General features: G+C 35.0%; 1 long non-coding RNA gene across 1 annotated transcript; it reads right to left on the bottom strand.

Annotated features, from left to right (window-relative positions):
• Positions 1-213: 213 nt before the first annotated feature.
• On the bottom strand, positions 214-14,663 carry LOC132293188 (uncharacterized). The gene is made up of 4 exons (XR_009477796.1): positions 14,253-14,663; positions 13,846-14,058; positions 12,110-12,208; positions 214-462 (listed from the first exon to the last, which is right to left on the bottom strand). It is a non-coding gene; the product is annotated as an uncharacterized LOC132293188 (long non-coding RNA).
• Positions 14,664-15,135: the final 472 nt, after the last annotated feature.

The raw sequence follows: 15,135 nt of genomic DNA, 5'->3' as shown, positions 1-15,135 counted from the left end.
AGCACTACCTCTCTCTCTCTCACACACACACTTAATCACCACTCTCCACTTGTCACCAAAGTAGGCCTCCACATAAGATGTGATACCCCTAGATTCTAGAGCCACGGGTGATCAAGTCTGAGCACAGATCCAAGGGATACCAAATAATTAAGTATATAAACAAACATTTGATTACAAAAGAAATAATTAAGAATAAATAAAATAACAGAAAAGAAAACTAAATAATAAATCCTTAAATTAATAAATAACTAATCCTTCAAATGAAAAAAATCCAAAACCTCTGATGTCATTACAACTCGGGAATCCATCTAGTGGACCCTTAATAAAATCCCAACTGAAACAACTGAAAAGAAATATAATCCAAAACTAAAACATAAAGAGAATCCTACGTAGAATCAGAAGAATGATGTGGACTGTCTCTGTTTAGCACGAACAAGCTTGATGTCGAAAACTGACGAACACCTGAAAAATAATAGTGGGTCAGGCCCACAAACAAGTTCTTTCTACGATAACTCAAACAAAAATCGGAGAAATTACATATCTATAGCTAATCTATGCCATAACTACATAATCAATAAATACTTATACACACTAAAGGAACCTCACTAGACTATAGGGTTTCCTCAACCTGAATAGTAAGCAATATGCAAAACGCACATATAGTGGGCATAAGTACCTAGACCTACCAGGGCACAAAATTACACTATATCTAGCTACACATCCCTGACACTATATGCACCCTAACCACTGATCCTGAGACTCAAACTCGTATCAAGGCATATATCTATATATATATATATATATATATATATATATATATATATATATATATATCGTCCATCCTATCCAATATAAAGTAATCCACTATGTATCATCCAACTTATTCAGTTGACCTGACACGAATATAAGTAAGACTTAACATTTTAGTTAATCCATTTCCTTAGACAAAATAGGTAGGACTTAACTAATAAGTTAATCCGTCCCTAGAGTGCCACCAACCCATATTGGTGCACTACATCCACACAATCCAATAATTGATATAACAAATAAAATAATACATCAGATAATCCAAAAATTAATATAATAATAGAATATCATGTTATCACAAAATAGGAATAACTTATAAATTTCTTTAAGCTTTCTACATCATGTATCCTGCACAAACTGAATCTTAAACATGTCGATATTTATTTTACAGTCAAGTAAGCATTCTCCAATTTCAATTCATGCTGAATATATAATCTCAATTGCTAGAATAATTTAAAAGATTAAATCCATTCATTTGTTTAAAACATTCAAATAGCATGCATCGTTATGATCAAGTCTATTTAAAATTTATTTAAACTCATACCTAGTCCCTATTTAATATTCAGGACCCTTCAAAATCAATTAAGACCAATTTAACACTGTTTACGAAAATTTCTCAGGTAAGGCTCGAGTTTTCACCCTAATAGTTCGAGCTTTCTATCTATGGCTCGAGCTTTCTATCCATAGCTCGAACTTCCTGTTTATGGCTCGAGCTTTACATCAATAGCTTGAGCTTTGTATCAATAGCTCAAGCTTTTCACCCATGGTTGAAAAGCTCGAGCTTTGCTTCCAAGGCTTAATCTTTTCACCTATGGCTCGAGTTTTTCATCCATGGCTCGAGCACTATAACAACGGATCGAACACTGTTTACACGATTCAACCCAGAACTTCTGCCGTGAATTCGTTCTTTACTGTTAAGGATTCTAAGGCATGTTTCTAAGTCTCATCAATACACAGATATGAAATTACATTATTTAAAACATGTAAGAATTCATAAAGAAACTAGATCAAATCCATGAATTTATTAATTCATACAACAAGAATAACTATGAACAAAATTCATAAAGCCTATGTTCTAGATCAATTAAATTATAGATTTCAGTTTTAATTATTCTTTAAACAATCCTAAAATAATACTAAAGATATATAATTCACAGATCAAAGGAGAAGTGTAGAACAAGAACTTGCTTTTATGGATTTGATAAAAACTCATTCTTCCTCTTTCACTTCCTTCTTTCTCTCTCTCTCTCAAAAATATATTATGTGATATATTTCTAGTCCCCTTTTTCAACCCTATAGTTATATATTTATAGGCTAAATAATAACCCAACTCCTTTTCCCAATTCAAGTCAACTTAATAAAGAAAAATAATAAAACTAAAATATTAAAAAGGTAACTAAAATATGTCACGTATAATATATGTATATCCTTATTATATAAATATATAAATATACATTAGATTATTACTAAATGACTTTCCTTATATATTTATATATATATATACACATATACAACCATCCATGAGTAATTATCCGTACCCATCAAACCACCTACCCAAATAGTCTATGGAACCCAATTGGTTGGTCCATTACTACTAACCATAGAATAAAACATAAAAAAAAATAAAAAAAAAACATTTAATCTACAATTTATTACAAATAAACAATACCTTAATTAAACAAACTAATTCAAATAACATTCAAGCACATATTCAATTAAGTCAAATAACACATTTAAGCAAATAAAATATGTAATTAAACAATTCAATTAAACACGTAAGCAAATAACCACATAATCAAATAAATAAATAAAATGCAAGTAAAATATTTAAAATAATACCGAGACTATCCTTTTAAAATTAAGGATATTACATTCTTCCCCCCTAATAAAAGGAATTTTGTCCTCTGAATTCGCCCTTACCTTCTTCTATTATTTTTGGAAATGTTGAGCGAATGACATCCTCCCGTTCCCCAGTAGATTCAGCCTCATTGTGATGGCTCCATTAGACACGTACTAAAGGGATGACCTTATTGCGAAGAATCTGATCCCTACGGTCTACAATACGATATGGTGGTTCCACATAGGTTGCATTCTGCTGCAACTCAATCTCACCAACATCAATATGCTGATAACGATCTTCATCGCGAAGAAATTTCCTCAACATGGAAACATAGAACACATTATGGACCCGATGTAAATGATCTGGAAGTGCTAATTGATAAGCTACAGCTCTAACTCGATCCGTAATCATGAAAGGACCAACGAAATGCAGTGACAACTTCTCTTTCTTCCCAAAGCGCATTACTCCCTACATATGAGACACTTTGAGTAAAACCTGATCTTCCACCTGAAATTCCAATACACGAGTATGACGATCGGCATAACTTTTCTGCCTACTCTGGGTAGCGCGCATACGATCCTTAATAAGAATGATCTTCTCAGAGGTATCCTTAATGAACTCAGGACCTAAAAATCTGCCCTCTCCAACCTCCATCCAACAAATAAGAGATCGACAATGTCGCCTATATAATGCCTCAAACAGTGCCATACCAATAGTCTTCTGAAAGCTATTGTTATATGCAAACTCCACAAGTGGCAAATACTAATCCCAATGACCCTTAAAGTCAAGGCACAAGAATAGAGCATATCCTCCATGATCTAATTAACCCTCTCAGTCTGTCCATCAGTCTGAGGATGGTAAGCAGTGCTAAGATGTAACTCGGTACCCAAAGCATGTTGAAAACTCTTTCAGAATCCCGATATAAAGCTTGAATCCCTATCTGATATAATAGATAACGGAATGCCATGCAACTTCACAATCTCTGTAATGTAAAGTCTCGCCAATTGTTCCAAAGTGTAATTAGTGCGAATAGGCAAGAAATAAGCTGATTTGGTCAACCTATCAACGATGACCCAAATGGAATTGTGGTCCTTAAATGAATTAGGCAATCCCTCTACAAAATCCATAGAAATGTTCTCCCATTTCCACTCTGGTATAGGTAATGGCTATAGAGAACCTAGTGGTTTCTGATGATCAATCTTGACCATCTGGCAAGTACTACACATAGAGACAAAGATAACAATGTCCTTCTTCATACTTACCCACCAAAACTGTCGCTTCATATCCTGATATATTTTGTCTCCTCCTGGATGAATAGAAAACTCAGAACGGTGAGTCTCATTCATTATAACCTTCCTCAACTCATCAACAGAAGGTACTACTAACCACCCCTTGTACCTTAAGCCTCCATTAGTCCCAACTTGATAGAATGGAACATTCCTTGAAGCTATCTCTGCAACCTTATTGATGCACTGCTGATCTGTGAGTTATGCCTTCAATACCTTGTGAATGATCGAAGGTGTAACTACCATGCACGCTGTAAAAGCATTACACAACTCATCAATTGTCTTCAAAATATTCCACTCAGTAGCAAATAATGCAGAAAGACTAATAGAGGGTCGGCGACTTAGTGCATCTGCCACCACATTCGCTTTCCTTGGATGGTACTGATGAGCACTGAATATTGCATATTTGAGCCCTTAAATATACGTATTTTAAGGCCTAAAGTGATGCTTCTATCCATTGTTAGACTGATTTATGTTTGGTATGTGTTTATAAGTACTTTCCCAGAGAAATGGTTAAAACTAGGACTTTATGATGAAAAGACTAATATCGAAGCTTACAGAGTCATTGCCGGTCATCGAAACCAAGCCGAGAGACTAAATGGTGAAGTTTGAAAAAATTCAAGAACCAAAGCTCGAGCCTAAGTCCTGAGGCTCGAGCCCTGTAAGAAAAAGAAGAAAAATCAACAAGGCATCGAAGCTCGAGCCTTACTCAGTGGTGCTCGAGCCAAACCTTAGGGTGCTTGAGCCTTGGCATTTAAGCTCAAGCATAAGGCGTTAGAATTTGAAGAGTTGATTTTAAAGGAAAAACCAAGTTCCTAGTGTAATGACCCGGTCATTTTCATTCCTTTCCTTTTCTCGGATTTTCACGGATATTTTTTTTCCGTTGATCTTTTCCCTTCTGAGTTCGGTTTCTCGTCACTTAGTGTCATCTTGATTGCTCGAGGATGGTTTTTGAGACTCTTTTCCGTGGATTGACGACTTCTTTTGAGGATCGAGTCATTTTCACATTTTCACTTGTGACACTATTCACATTTCGTCTTTTTCTCGGTTGTCACTTTCAGCATAACTTCACTTTTCGTGTTTGGATTTGATTCCGGTTTTGCATGCATCCATGATATTTAAATTCCATGTTATGTGTATTTTCACTTTTGTAGATGCAAGACCTTTTTGTAATTTTCCTAACTTTAGGGGTTTTGTGTAATTACTGTAAAGTAATTATTTTTCATCTTAGGGACCATTTTGTAATTTAATTTGGGAGATATTTTCAAAAAGAACCTTTTTGCAATTTTCGAAAAGTGTGACAAGTGTCACACTCTCATTGGTCCACTTGTTGACATGTGTGTGGAAACACTTTGAGGCCTTGGATGAGGACATGTGGAGGGTGGAGATTTAACCATTTGTTGGCCTAGGATTGGTGCACTTGTTGGCTTGGATGGTTGACAAGTGTAGGCTTGAGATTTAGCCTAGGATGGAGCCTTGGATTTGTGACAAGTGTAGGCTCACAATTTGATCTTGCATTAGTGTGTGTGTGAGAGGTAGTGTAAGAGCACATAGTGAGTGGAGGATCTCTATCCCCTCCACTCACATTTCATCCTCATCATTTTTCATTTCCTCCCTCTCTTGTAAAGAAAACCTAGCCTCTATGGATGGAGCCTAAAGCCTTAAGCTTTGACCTTGATTTTTGAGGGTCTTCCATTGATTTCCGAGCTTGAACTTGGAAATACATTTTGTTCTCCTCATCTTCCTCTTCATAACCCTAGAAGGGTTTGCCATTTTGTGTTGATTTTTCCTTGAATTCTAGAGAGACACTTCTCTAGTGAGGTAAGGGATGTTATAGGGTTATATTTTTGTTTCTTGCATTCTATTGATGCTTTTATAAATTGTATGCATGTCTTTTGCTAATTTGATAAATTAGTGATTTATCATATTGATAAGCGCTGAATACTGTATATTTAAGCGCCCTAAATTGCATTAGTTAAGTCCGTTGTTTGTTTAATTAAGTAGATTATCTTCATTTGTGTGTATGTATATATTTTCAGGTCCATTTGCCAAAAAAGGAGCAAAATCAAGGCTTTGTGGAGTTTTGGCCATCAAAAGGCACAAGGCTGAATTTCTGGCAGCAGTGGATCCTGAACTTTGCTCGCCATTTTGACCTTCCTAACTCAAGAACTGGACTTCCCTCATAACATAAAAGATTTAGAGCTCTGAATCAGCTTTCCAAATCTTCAAACGGTTTGCCATTCGGAGCTCGGAGCAGAGAGTTATGGCCTTGTTACCAGAGGCGCGCAGAACTGCCTGGCAGCAATGAAATTCTGCCTTGATCTTCATTTTCGACCAACTATCCTTGAGAATTGGATCTCCACCAAAACATAAAATATTTAGAGCTCTGAATTAGCTTTCTAAATCTTCAAACGGTTCATCATTCGGAGTTCGGAGTGCAAAGTTATGGCTGTTTAACCAAAGTAGGTCTGGGCGGAGCAAGTGAAGCATGGGCATTTTTACACTAAATTCGAGTGCTCGAGGCCTTGCTTAGAGTGCTCGAATTTTGGGCAGAATGCCCTTCGGAAATGGCTCATTTCAGCCCACTTGCACCTTGGTTTCTTCACTTTGCTTTCCTCTTTAATGAAGTGGTTGGAGATGTTGGTTGGTGACCTTTTGGTGGTAGATAAGGCAAGGAAAGCCACACAATAGGATGGAGCTTCATTTTACAAGATTGGAGGAGAGAGAAGAGAGCAAGAAAGGTGTGTTCTTGGAGCTAGAAGAGGGGAGCTCGAAAATGGAGGTCAAGGCTTTGCTTCCTCCTTCCTCTAGTGCATCAATGGGTAACTAACTCCCTTCTAGGGAGGTGATGAAACTCCTTCTTGTAAGCATGTCTTGTTTTTGATTTACATTTGGGGATGTAATGTATATATATGACCTTTCCATGAACTAGAGCTTTATTTGATGTGAAGAGCTTCAATGTCTATTAATGATCATTTTGAGTTTAAGATCTTGTCTTAAGATTGTCTCCTCTTATGATTATTTTGCTTCCATTTTCATAGTGACAATGAAGATGAGTTTATGGAAATGTTTTTATTGGCATGATGCTTGGGAAATTTGATAGTCTATAGCTTAGGGTTCTCTTTTGATAGATTATTCTTGATTCCTAATGTCATGTGCTTCTACTATGTGATTAAGGGCTTGATAACTCTATGCTTAGTGAGTATGTCTAAGGTTGCAACCTAGTTTAGGTAACCAAAACATGCAATACTTTGATAAGTTATTCTTTCCTATTGATTTCATAAAAATTCTTGAAGGTAATGTAGCAATTTTATGTTGTTGCATTTCATGGTTTTATGTATATATTATTCCCCAAGTAATTCATGTATTAACATGCTTATGGATAGGTAGTGGATTCACTTCCCTAGCCCTCTCTACCTAGATCTCCTTCCTTTACATTTACTAGCATTCTTGTTTTATGCACACTTCAATTACTAGCTTAGTGACAAACCAATCAACAACTCCTTATTACACCTTATCATTCTTACATAACTCTAGATACTTAGGTTGCCTTAAGACTAGCGCAGTCCCAGTGGTTCGACTTACCCGACCAATAGCCCTATTTTACAATGATTCGTGCTATTGCGAAGGTTGATGTTTAGTTGATCAACCGATCACATATCTTGCATATAAATCATTTTAGACTTGGTAAATGGCATGGCAATGAGTTGATCTTTGACATATATTAATTTGAGATGATTTAGATGAGTTTTCAAATCTAGAGATTAAATGGATTTAATTTGATTTAAATTCTAGTATATTGTGTTTTGCTTGTATCCCATTTTAGATTTGAGATATGGTATGACCATGATTTGGTGCTTGTTATATATTAATTTGGGATCATTTGAATAACTTTTGAAATCTAGAGATTTAATTAAAATTGAATTAATTAAATTCTATATGAAGGTATCTTGCTCATTTTGTACTTTTGACTTGATATATGTAATGAGCATGCTATGTTGTTTAACATAGATTAAATTGAGGTTATTTGGAATAAATTTGAAATCTAGAGAATTTAATTATTTTGTTTAATTAAATTCTATCTAATGGCTCCATAGATCTATTGGTATTTTAGAAGTTGTTTCTATATTCAAATCATGGACTTGAACTTATTATGTATTCACTTTGTTGTGTTTTGAGCATTGGACAATTTTGTTGTTATATATATATTCATGAGAACATGTTTTCTTTATGGAATATATTGATGCCATGTGTAGTGAATTGCACACTTTGTAATTGACATTATGTATGTTATTTTAGAATTGAAACTCTAAGGCATGGATTGTGTGGTTTCAACCTACTTGTGCATGGAAGGTGTTTTCATGCATTATATAAGTTATGTATAAGTTGTGAACTTATTTGGTTTAATTTTGGAATCTTGGAACATTGTTGAGTTGAGATGGCTAGGGTTTGGCTCTAGTATGGGGACGTGAGTCCTCTAAGTCATTGAGATAGTGCGCACTTAGGGTGGTCTTCCCTGTGGGTTAGTGCCCGGAATAACCATTGAGGTCTTGGTAGAATTCCAAGCTTAGATGTCCAAGTCTTCCACTATTTGTTTTCGCATTCAATTCCAAGTTATCAATCATGTTTATATTGTAACTTGTGATTTTGGTTATTGGCGATTTTGATGTTGTTAAGTACATCCATGTTTATGATTTTAATGAATCATTTTGATGTTGTTAAGTACATCTATGTTTATGATCTTAATGAATCATTTTGATGTTGTTAAGTACATCCATGTTTATGACTTTAATGAATCATTTTGATGTTGTTAAGTACATCCATACTAAATTGATATATTTAGTTGATTTCACACTTTTAGATTTCTAGTTGATAACCTAGAGAACCTATGTCTTGATGTGTGGCATTAGATATTCTAATTATGCTAAATTGTTATATTTAGTTGATGTTGCATTTTAGACTTCAAGTTGATTACTTTGAAAATCTATATGTTGTTGCTTTGTGTAAGCATGCTCTTATGTTGTTGCTTTGTAAGCATGACCCTATGTTGCTAAAATTGCATGAATGAGGTGATTGATGCTAGAAATGATCTTAGGTAGCTAGGATGCTCCTTGAGTGTCACCTTTAACATAGACGTTAGGTGAAATGAATCACAATAATTAAATCATGCAAACTTGTAAAATGTCGGTCGATGCATGCTCATTTCCTATGAGTAGCTTTATGTTACTCAGCCCTACGATACTGGGGCATATTTCAGGTACAGGAATTAAAGTTGAGACTCCCATTATGCTTGGATGACTTGTGGACTTGAAGACTCCATTTTTGTGAAGGTTGGCTCGGAATGCCAATTGTAGTCTTATTTGTCAAATTTGTATAATTGATTCCATTTATGTAATGTGTACATGTGTACACTCTTTTTAATGTATTTAACATGCATGAGATGAGGCCGGAGGCCAATGACTTGTATTTTGTATCCTTTGTACTTTTTGACTCCATGAAATATTATGAATATGTTGAGAAATGTTAAGTTATTGTCTCACTATGTTTTCATCGGGTGTGGGAATTCCATTTTGATTCTTCCGTAGGATCTTATTAGTCATGTATGAAGTGTGGCCAAGAGCCAAATGGTAATTTCCAATCATTCGTTAATTTTGGTTTTCAAAATTTCCATTTCAAATTCATTTTCGCCTTTTTGGCCGTCGGAAGGTCAGATTTTGCATCGGTCGTTTTTGGGAGCCGCAGACCATTCATGCGTGCTCAAAATCACTTATTACGTTTGTGTGCATATTCATTTCAACCTAGAAGTGCACTTGGGGTCAAAAGTATGTTTGGTGCAAACTTACATTTTTTGCCGTTTTGAGCCTAAACTGAGCATAAGGGCATTTTGGGGTTTTCACTTGAAAAATAAAATTTTCTTTTGGCATGGTTGGCTAGAAAACATGATTTTGAGGGTAGTTTCTTCTTTGTGTTTTTCTCAAAAAGGCCCAGAAAGTCCTCAAAATTGCATTTCAAGTTGGCTTTTCAAGTGCAGCCTACAGTAGTTCGAGTGCTCTAAAGGGGGAGTTTGAGCGCTCTAACTTCGGGCAGAACTCTTAGGGTAATTTTTGAGCACTTGAAGTCCTTGTTTGAGCGCTCGAGGTACTGTTCACGGGTGTATGTGTGTCTTGGTTCAGCACTTCAAATCATCATATCTTCTTTGTTTTAACTCCAAATTGGTCGGTTCTTGAGTCTAAATTGATCGTGTCGAAATAAGCTTTCCAATGGTACTAATTAGAGCTTCAGATTCCTCTTGTAGCTCAAGATATTCAAGTTTTAGTAAGGTAGTGTCTGTTTTTGGTTCGAATCGGGATAGGGTTTCCTTTCCTTCGACTTCAGAACTTGATATCTTTGCCGTCCGGACTCCGAATCAAGTGATTCTTGAGTCTATCTTTATTAATTTTTTGTTGTCTTTCCAATGGTGTGCACGGTGGCACCTATTTTAGTGTGGAATGACCATTTTGGCCCTAGGTTCATTCTTTTCCGTTTTTAAAACGTTGCTTCCGCATTTTCTTCCTTTGGGTTTTGTGACCTCATTAAAGGTCACATTGGTGTCTTAAAGGAGTGTTGTATCTCTAGAGACCATTATTCTATCTTTTGCTTCGGCATTTTGGATCCGTTTTGGGTCATCACAGGATACACTGGGTTAAAAAATCCAGGGTCGTCACACCTAGGGCCTCGTGCTAGACCTCAATGATCGAGCACCATCATTCAAAGCTCGAGCCTTGAGTACCTAAAGCTCAAGCTTGGGACCAAGAGCTCGAGCCCTATGAAGCTTAGATCGAGTAATGTTAAAAGAAGAGAATCTTAAAATATTCTAAGTGTTGAAGAAAAAGACGCTTCGAAAAATAGTTGAAGAAATTTGACTAAGTGCAAAAGTGAAGATCGAGCACCATCTTTTGAAGCTCAAACAATAAATCATTGAAGCTCAAGCCTTGTTCCCAAAGCTCGAGCCTGAGGCCCAAAACTCAAGCTCTACTTCTTAAGCTCGAGTCTTCCATGACAGATCAGATCTAAAGTTACTGGATTATTCTTTTCAAAGTCGTATTTCACTCCAGATGGGCCAGAAGACCTAAAACCCCACTAAACCTTTATTTTCTTCTATAAAAGAAGGCACAGGCCTTGATAGAAGAAGTCCCTTTTTCTCGTATTATTCAGAAGGCTGATACTGTGGTGGCGGCTGATTGAGAACAATCATATAAGATATGATAGATTGATTAGATTTCTTAATAGATAGTTAGTTTAGTTTTTGGAGAAGGTTCAAAAATTAGTTAAAATCCATGAACTAGCTCATCAAGACCTATTCACAGCCCCTCTAGGTTTATATCACGACCTTATGTAACTTTACATCGAAGAGTTTTGGTCCTACAACCCTCAATAGCCAATATATCCCTCATAACACCCTTGATTAATGAGAAGCAGCATTAGTAACAACTTTTTTTAGCAAATAGAGATAGATTATAGTTAGAATGTTAATGCACCTTTTATTTGTTAATTAATAGAAGAAGAGAAAGGAAAACAAGGAGTAAGGAATATAGAAGAAGAGAAAGGAAAACACGGTTCCAATGTTTGGATGCTGGTGGCCTTAGGTTACAAGATACTTTATTATTTTCTGTAATTTCATAAATATTGTTCTTAGTTTTGTTATGTACTGGAAGTGGTACTTATCTAATCTCTTGGAGTCTGTAGTGTGGGGGTATGCCCCCTCTGATCTTCTTTGTACTGATTGCCATATTTTTTGACATCAATTTAATACCTGCTTATGAAATTATATATATATAAGAAGAGAAGAAAAAGTTAAACATTTTCCACTTTTTTGGTTAGAGACAATGAGTGTAGAGAGGATGGGAAGAGAAATAATGGCGATTACATATGATTTTTTTCATCTACTTGCAATTTGTACTGAATATTGTACTTCTCTTTAAATTAATCAAATCAAAACATTTTCAAGGTGTTAATTTTTTGGGACCACAAAGTAAATATTTTCCATCCTAGTCACTCCAATCTTTTCTCTCCTAGTTATGAGGGAGAATTTCACGATTTCTCTTTACTCTTGCCTTACTCTAATCAAACAATATGTAATCGCAGGAAAATAAATCAGACAATCCAGAACACATTCTATGAAAATTGGAAAGCATACCTGAGAATTATTACGTATGCCATGATCCTGAAGCGAATAGTTGTTATCAAGTAACTTTTCATTATGGTATGAAGGCAAAAATTTGCCTAAACATGCTGCCTGCAAACAATTGTTTAAAATAAAAATGAAGTTGAAAATGTTATTAGCTAACAATACAAAGCAGAATATAAAACAAAATACATTCTGTCTTAGATTTCCACATAACATAGTTGAGATAAGAGTTTGTAAAATTTAATTGGTCATTAAGTTGGCTTCGATTACACTAAAGCAATATTTGAGAGTAAAAGATGTGCATATTTCAAGAGTTACATGCCTAAATACTTTAGTTTCACATGCCTAAATACTTTAGTTTCACATCATAGGTAAAAGATACAGATATATGTGTTTAGAGGAAAATAAATAGAGATATACATAAACCATATTAATGAATTCAATATTTGAAATCATTTAGCAAAAGCCACTATCCATTGTTGGTCCTCATTAATTCAGGATATTAAGAGATCCCTATTACTTGAGTGTGTTAGAAGTGATAGACCAGACACAAGTCTAATATGCTACAAGGACTCTTCAAGGATACATGAAATACCCATGTAGGAATCATGACATTCAGGCATGATTATTGAACATGTGTCTGACACATTTAGCAATGTCCTTGTATCAATCTATTTGAATATTTGATGTATCTGACTCTTAGATACATAACCATACGGTCTATACTCAACATGACGTACTTCCATGTAACATTGGACATAATTTGCAGAATTTGACTACACCAAGTAATAACTTTTATTTGGAATCATTTGATCGAGGAAAAATGTCATAAAAAAAATAAAATAAGAAAGAAAGAAAGAATAAAAGAAAGAAAAATAAAATTTCCAATGATAGTTGTGGTGAAGAAATGCAATAATAATTTCGAGAGGAAAACTGCACAGATGGTCATTTCAGCAATAAAGATCCCCTTTTTCACTGATGAATGAAGTAATTAAGCTGACTCGGGTTACAATACGACGTAGAGGCATAGTTGAAGGACAAGTCACCGACAAGAGAGGAATGCTGGGTCTATAGGTAGATGTTATCTATTTATGGCATAGTATCGGCGGTTCCCTCATCAAATCTGAGCTAAAAAGGATTCCCTCCTTTTTGATCACATAAAATAAGAAAGAAAGAAAGAACAAAAGAAAGAAAAATAAAATTTCCAATGATAGTTGTGGTGAAGAAATGCAATAATAATTTCAAAAAAAATCATCAAAAATCATGATTGCCTAATATTAGGGGAAGTATAGACATCATTAAACTTTTAAGCAGTACCAGATAAATTGATGATCCTAAGGACCAAATCATTGAATGAATGAAATCTTTCATGAAAAATTCCTGAGTTACTCCAAGTTATTGAATTGCATGGAATAAGTTTAATTTAAATTATTCCAACTAAAAGGGGAGGAAAAAACTATAAATCGTGAAATGGTGCCTTGCCTAGTGTTAATTTAAATGCTACTAAAGAGCAGATGACAGCATTCAAACACCTTTACCTATTAATATTTTTATATATGCATATATATAGCTTTAGAACTCATTCTTTTGCCATGGTCATTTAAAGCACAATCTACCTTTTAATGATAAAGTGACGGCCCAGTGAACCAAATTGCAGTAAAACGTTATCCAGAGAGAGTTATCAAAATCAATTCAAAAAGATTGCAAAGTGACTTAATATGTTCATGATTCAAAGGGAGTTATACCAAGAAATTTGGCAATGACCCATCTTGGACTGCTCCATATCATTAACCTTTTTCCTGATAGCCAATTCCAAATCCTTTGAAGTCGCAGAATTCATCACGACCACATCTTTACCATTGAAAACCCTATAAATTGTTAATATAATCCACAATAAGGGCTTTCAGCTTATTCAAGACTCAAGTTCAACCCAAATTTACCAATTAGTCTTTCAAATCCTGCAAAGGGAGATCCTGTTTCAGTCATTATCTTCACAAATATTTATAACTAAAATTCACAAAATAAAAATAAAACTATATAAAAAAGATCATAAAAAATTTCACTAAATAGGATTTAGTTTGCAAAACAAGAATTATAGACCTTGATTAATTGATTTAGAAAAAAAAAAATTTAAAACAAAACCCACACATACAAGTTAGCAGTTACAGAGGGAGATGAGGGCAAGCTTGAGAGTTGAGAGACAGCGGGCTGAAGCTTGCGAATAGCGAACCCGAACTGGAACAACAGGCGATGGAAACTAAAAGATATGGGTTTTGATTTTTTGAACAATCTGAAATGATATGCCGATATGGGTTTTGATATAGGTAATACGTTTTGAACTTTTGATTCTTGCAGACAGATAGAGAAATTGAAGTATATGGGTTTTGAACTTCTGATTCTTGTAGATTTTGTAATTTGTAGTTACAAAGACACAGAGAGGGCAAGTTTAGAGTTGAGAACGAGAATAGACATGGAGGCAATTTGGGAGGCTGAAATGAGGAGAACGACAATAGAGATAAGGCGATTTGGGAGGCTGAAATGATTTTGCCCTAAAATTTAATCGTTTGGTCTGTACGTGTGAGGCTATATATATTTCTGTATATAAAATATATATATATTTTTAAGAAACTAGCAGGAATAAGACCCGCGCGTATTCACTTTTTATATTCACTTTCTACCACGGTATTACACAGTGGTAGAATAAATTACTATCATAGTTTTCCATTAACCGTGGTAGAAAAAGCGGTAGAAAGGGCGGGATTTTAACCCACTAAAGCTTAGTGAAATAAACTCACTTTCTACCACGGTTAACCACGGTTTTCCATTAACCGTGGTAGAAAGGGCGTGGTAAAAAATTATTTTTCTTGTAGTGCCAACAGATAAGATCTGAATTTGTCCAAAGCAAAGACAACTGTAAGCAACTCTTTTTCAGTAGTGGTATAATTTAATTATGCTTCTGAAAGAGTTTTGCTCGTATAGTAGATAACATAAGGAAGTTTATCTACTCGTTGTCCCAAGACAACACCCATAGCATA

Source organism: Cornus florida, unplaced genomic scaffold (genome assembly GCF_030987335.1).
Source record: "Cornus florida cultivar Cherokee Brave unplaced genomic scaffold, ASM3098733v1 CherokeeBrave_3.0.0_Hap2_Chr01, whole genome shotgun sequence".
Lineage (NCBI taxonomy): Eukaryota > Viridiplantae > Streptophyta > Magnoliopsida > Cornales > Cornaceae > Cornus > Cornus florida.
Note: the sequence above shows the minus strand (reverse complement) of the source record. Positions and strands in the feature narration are given on the sequence as shown.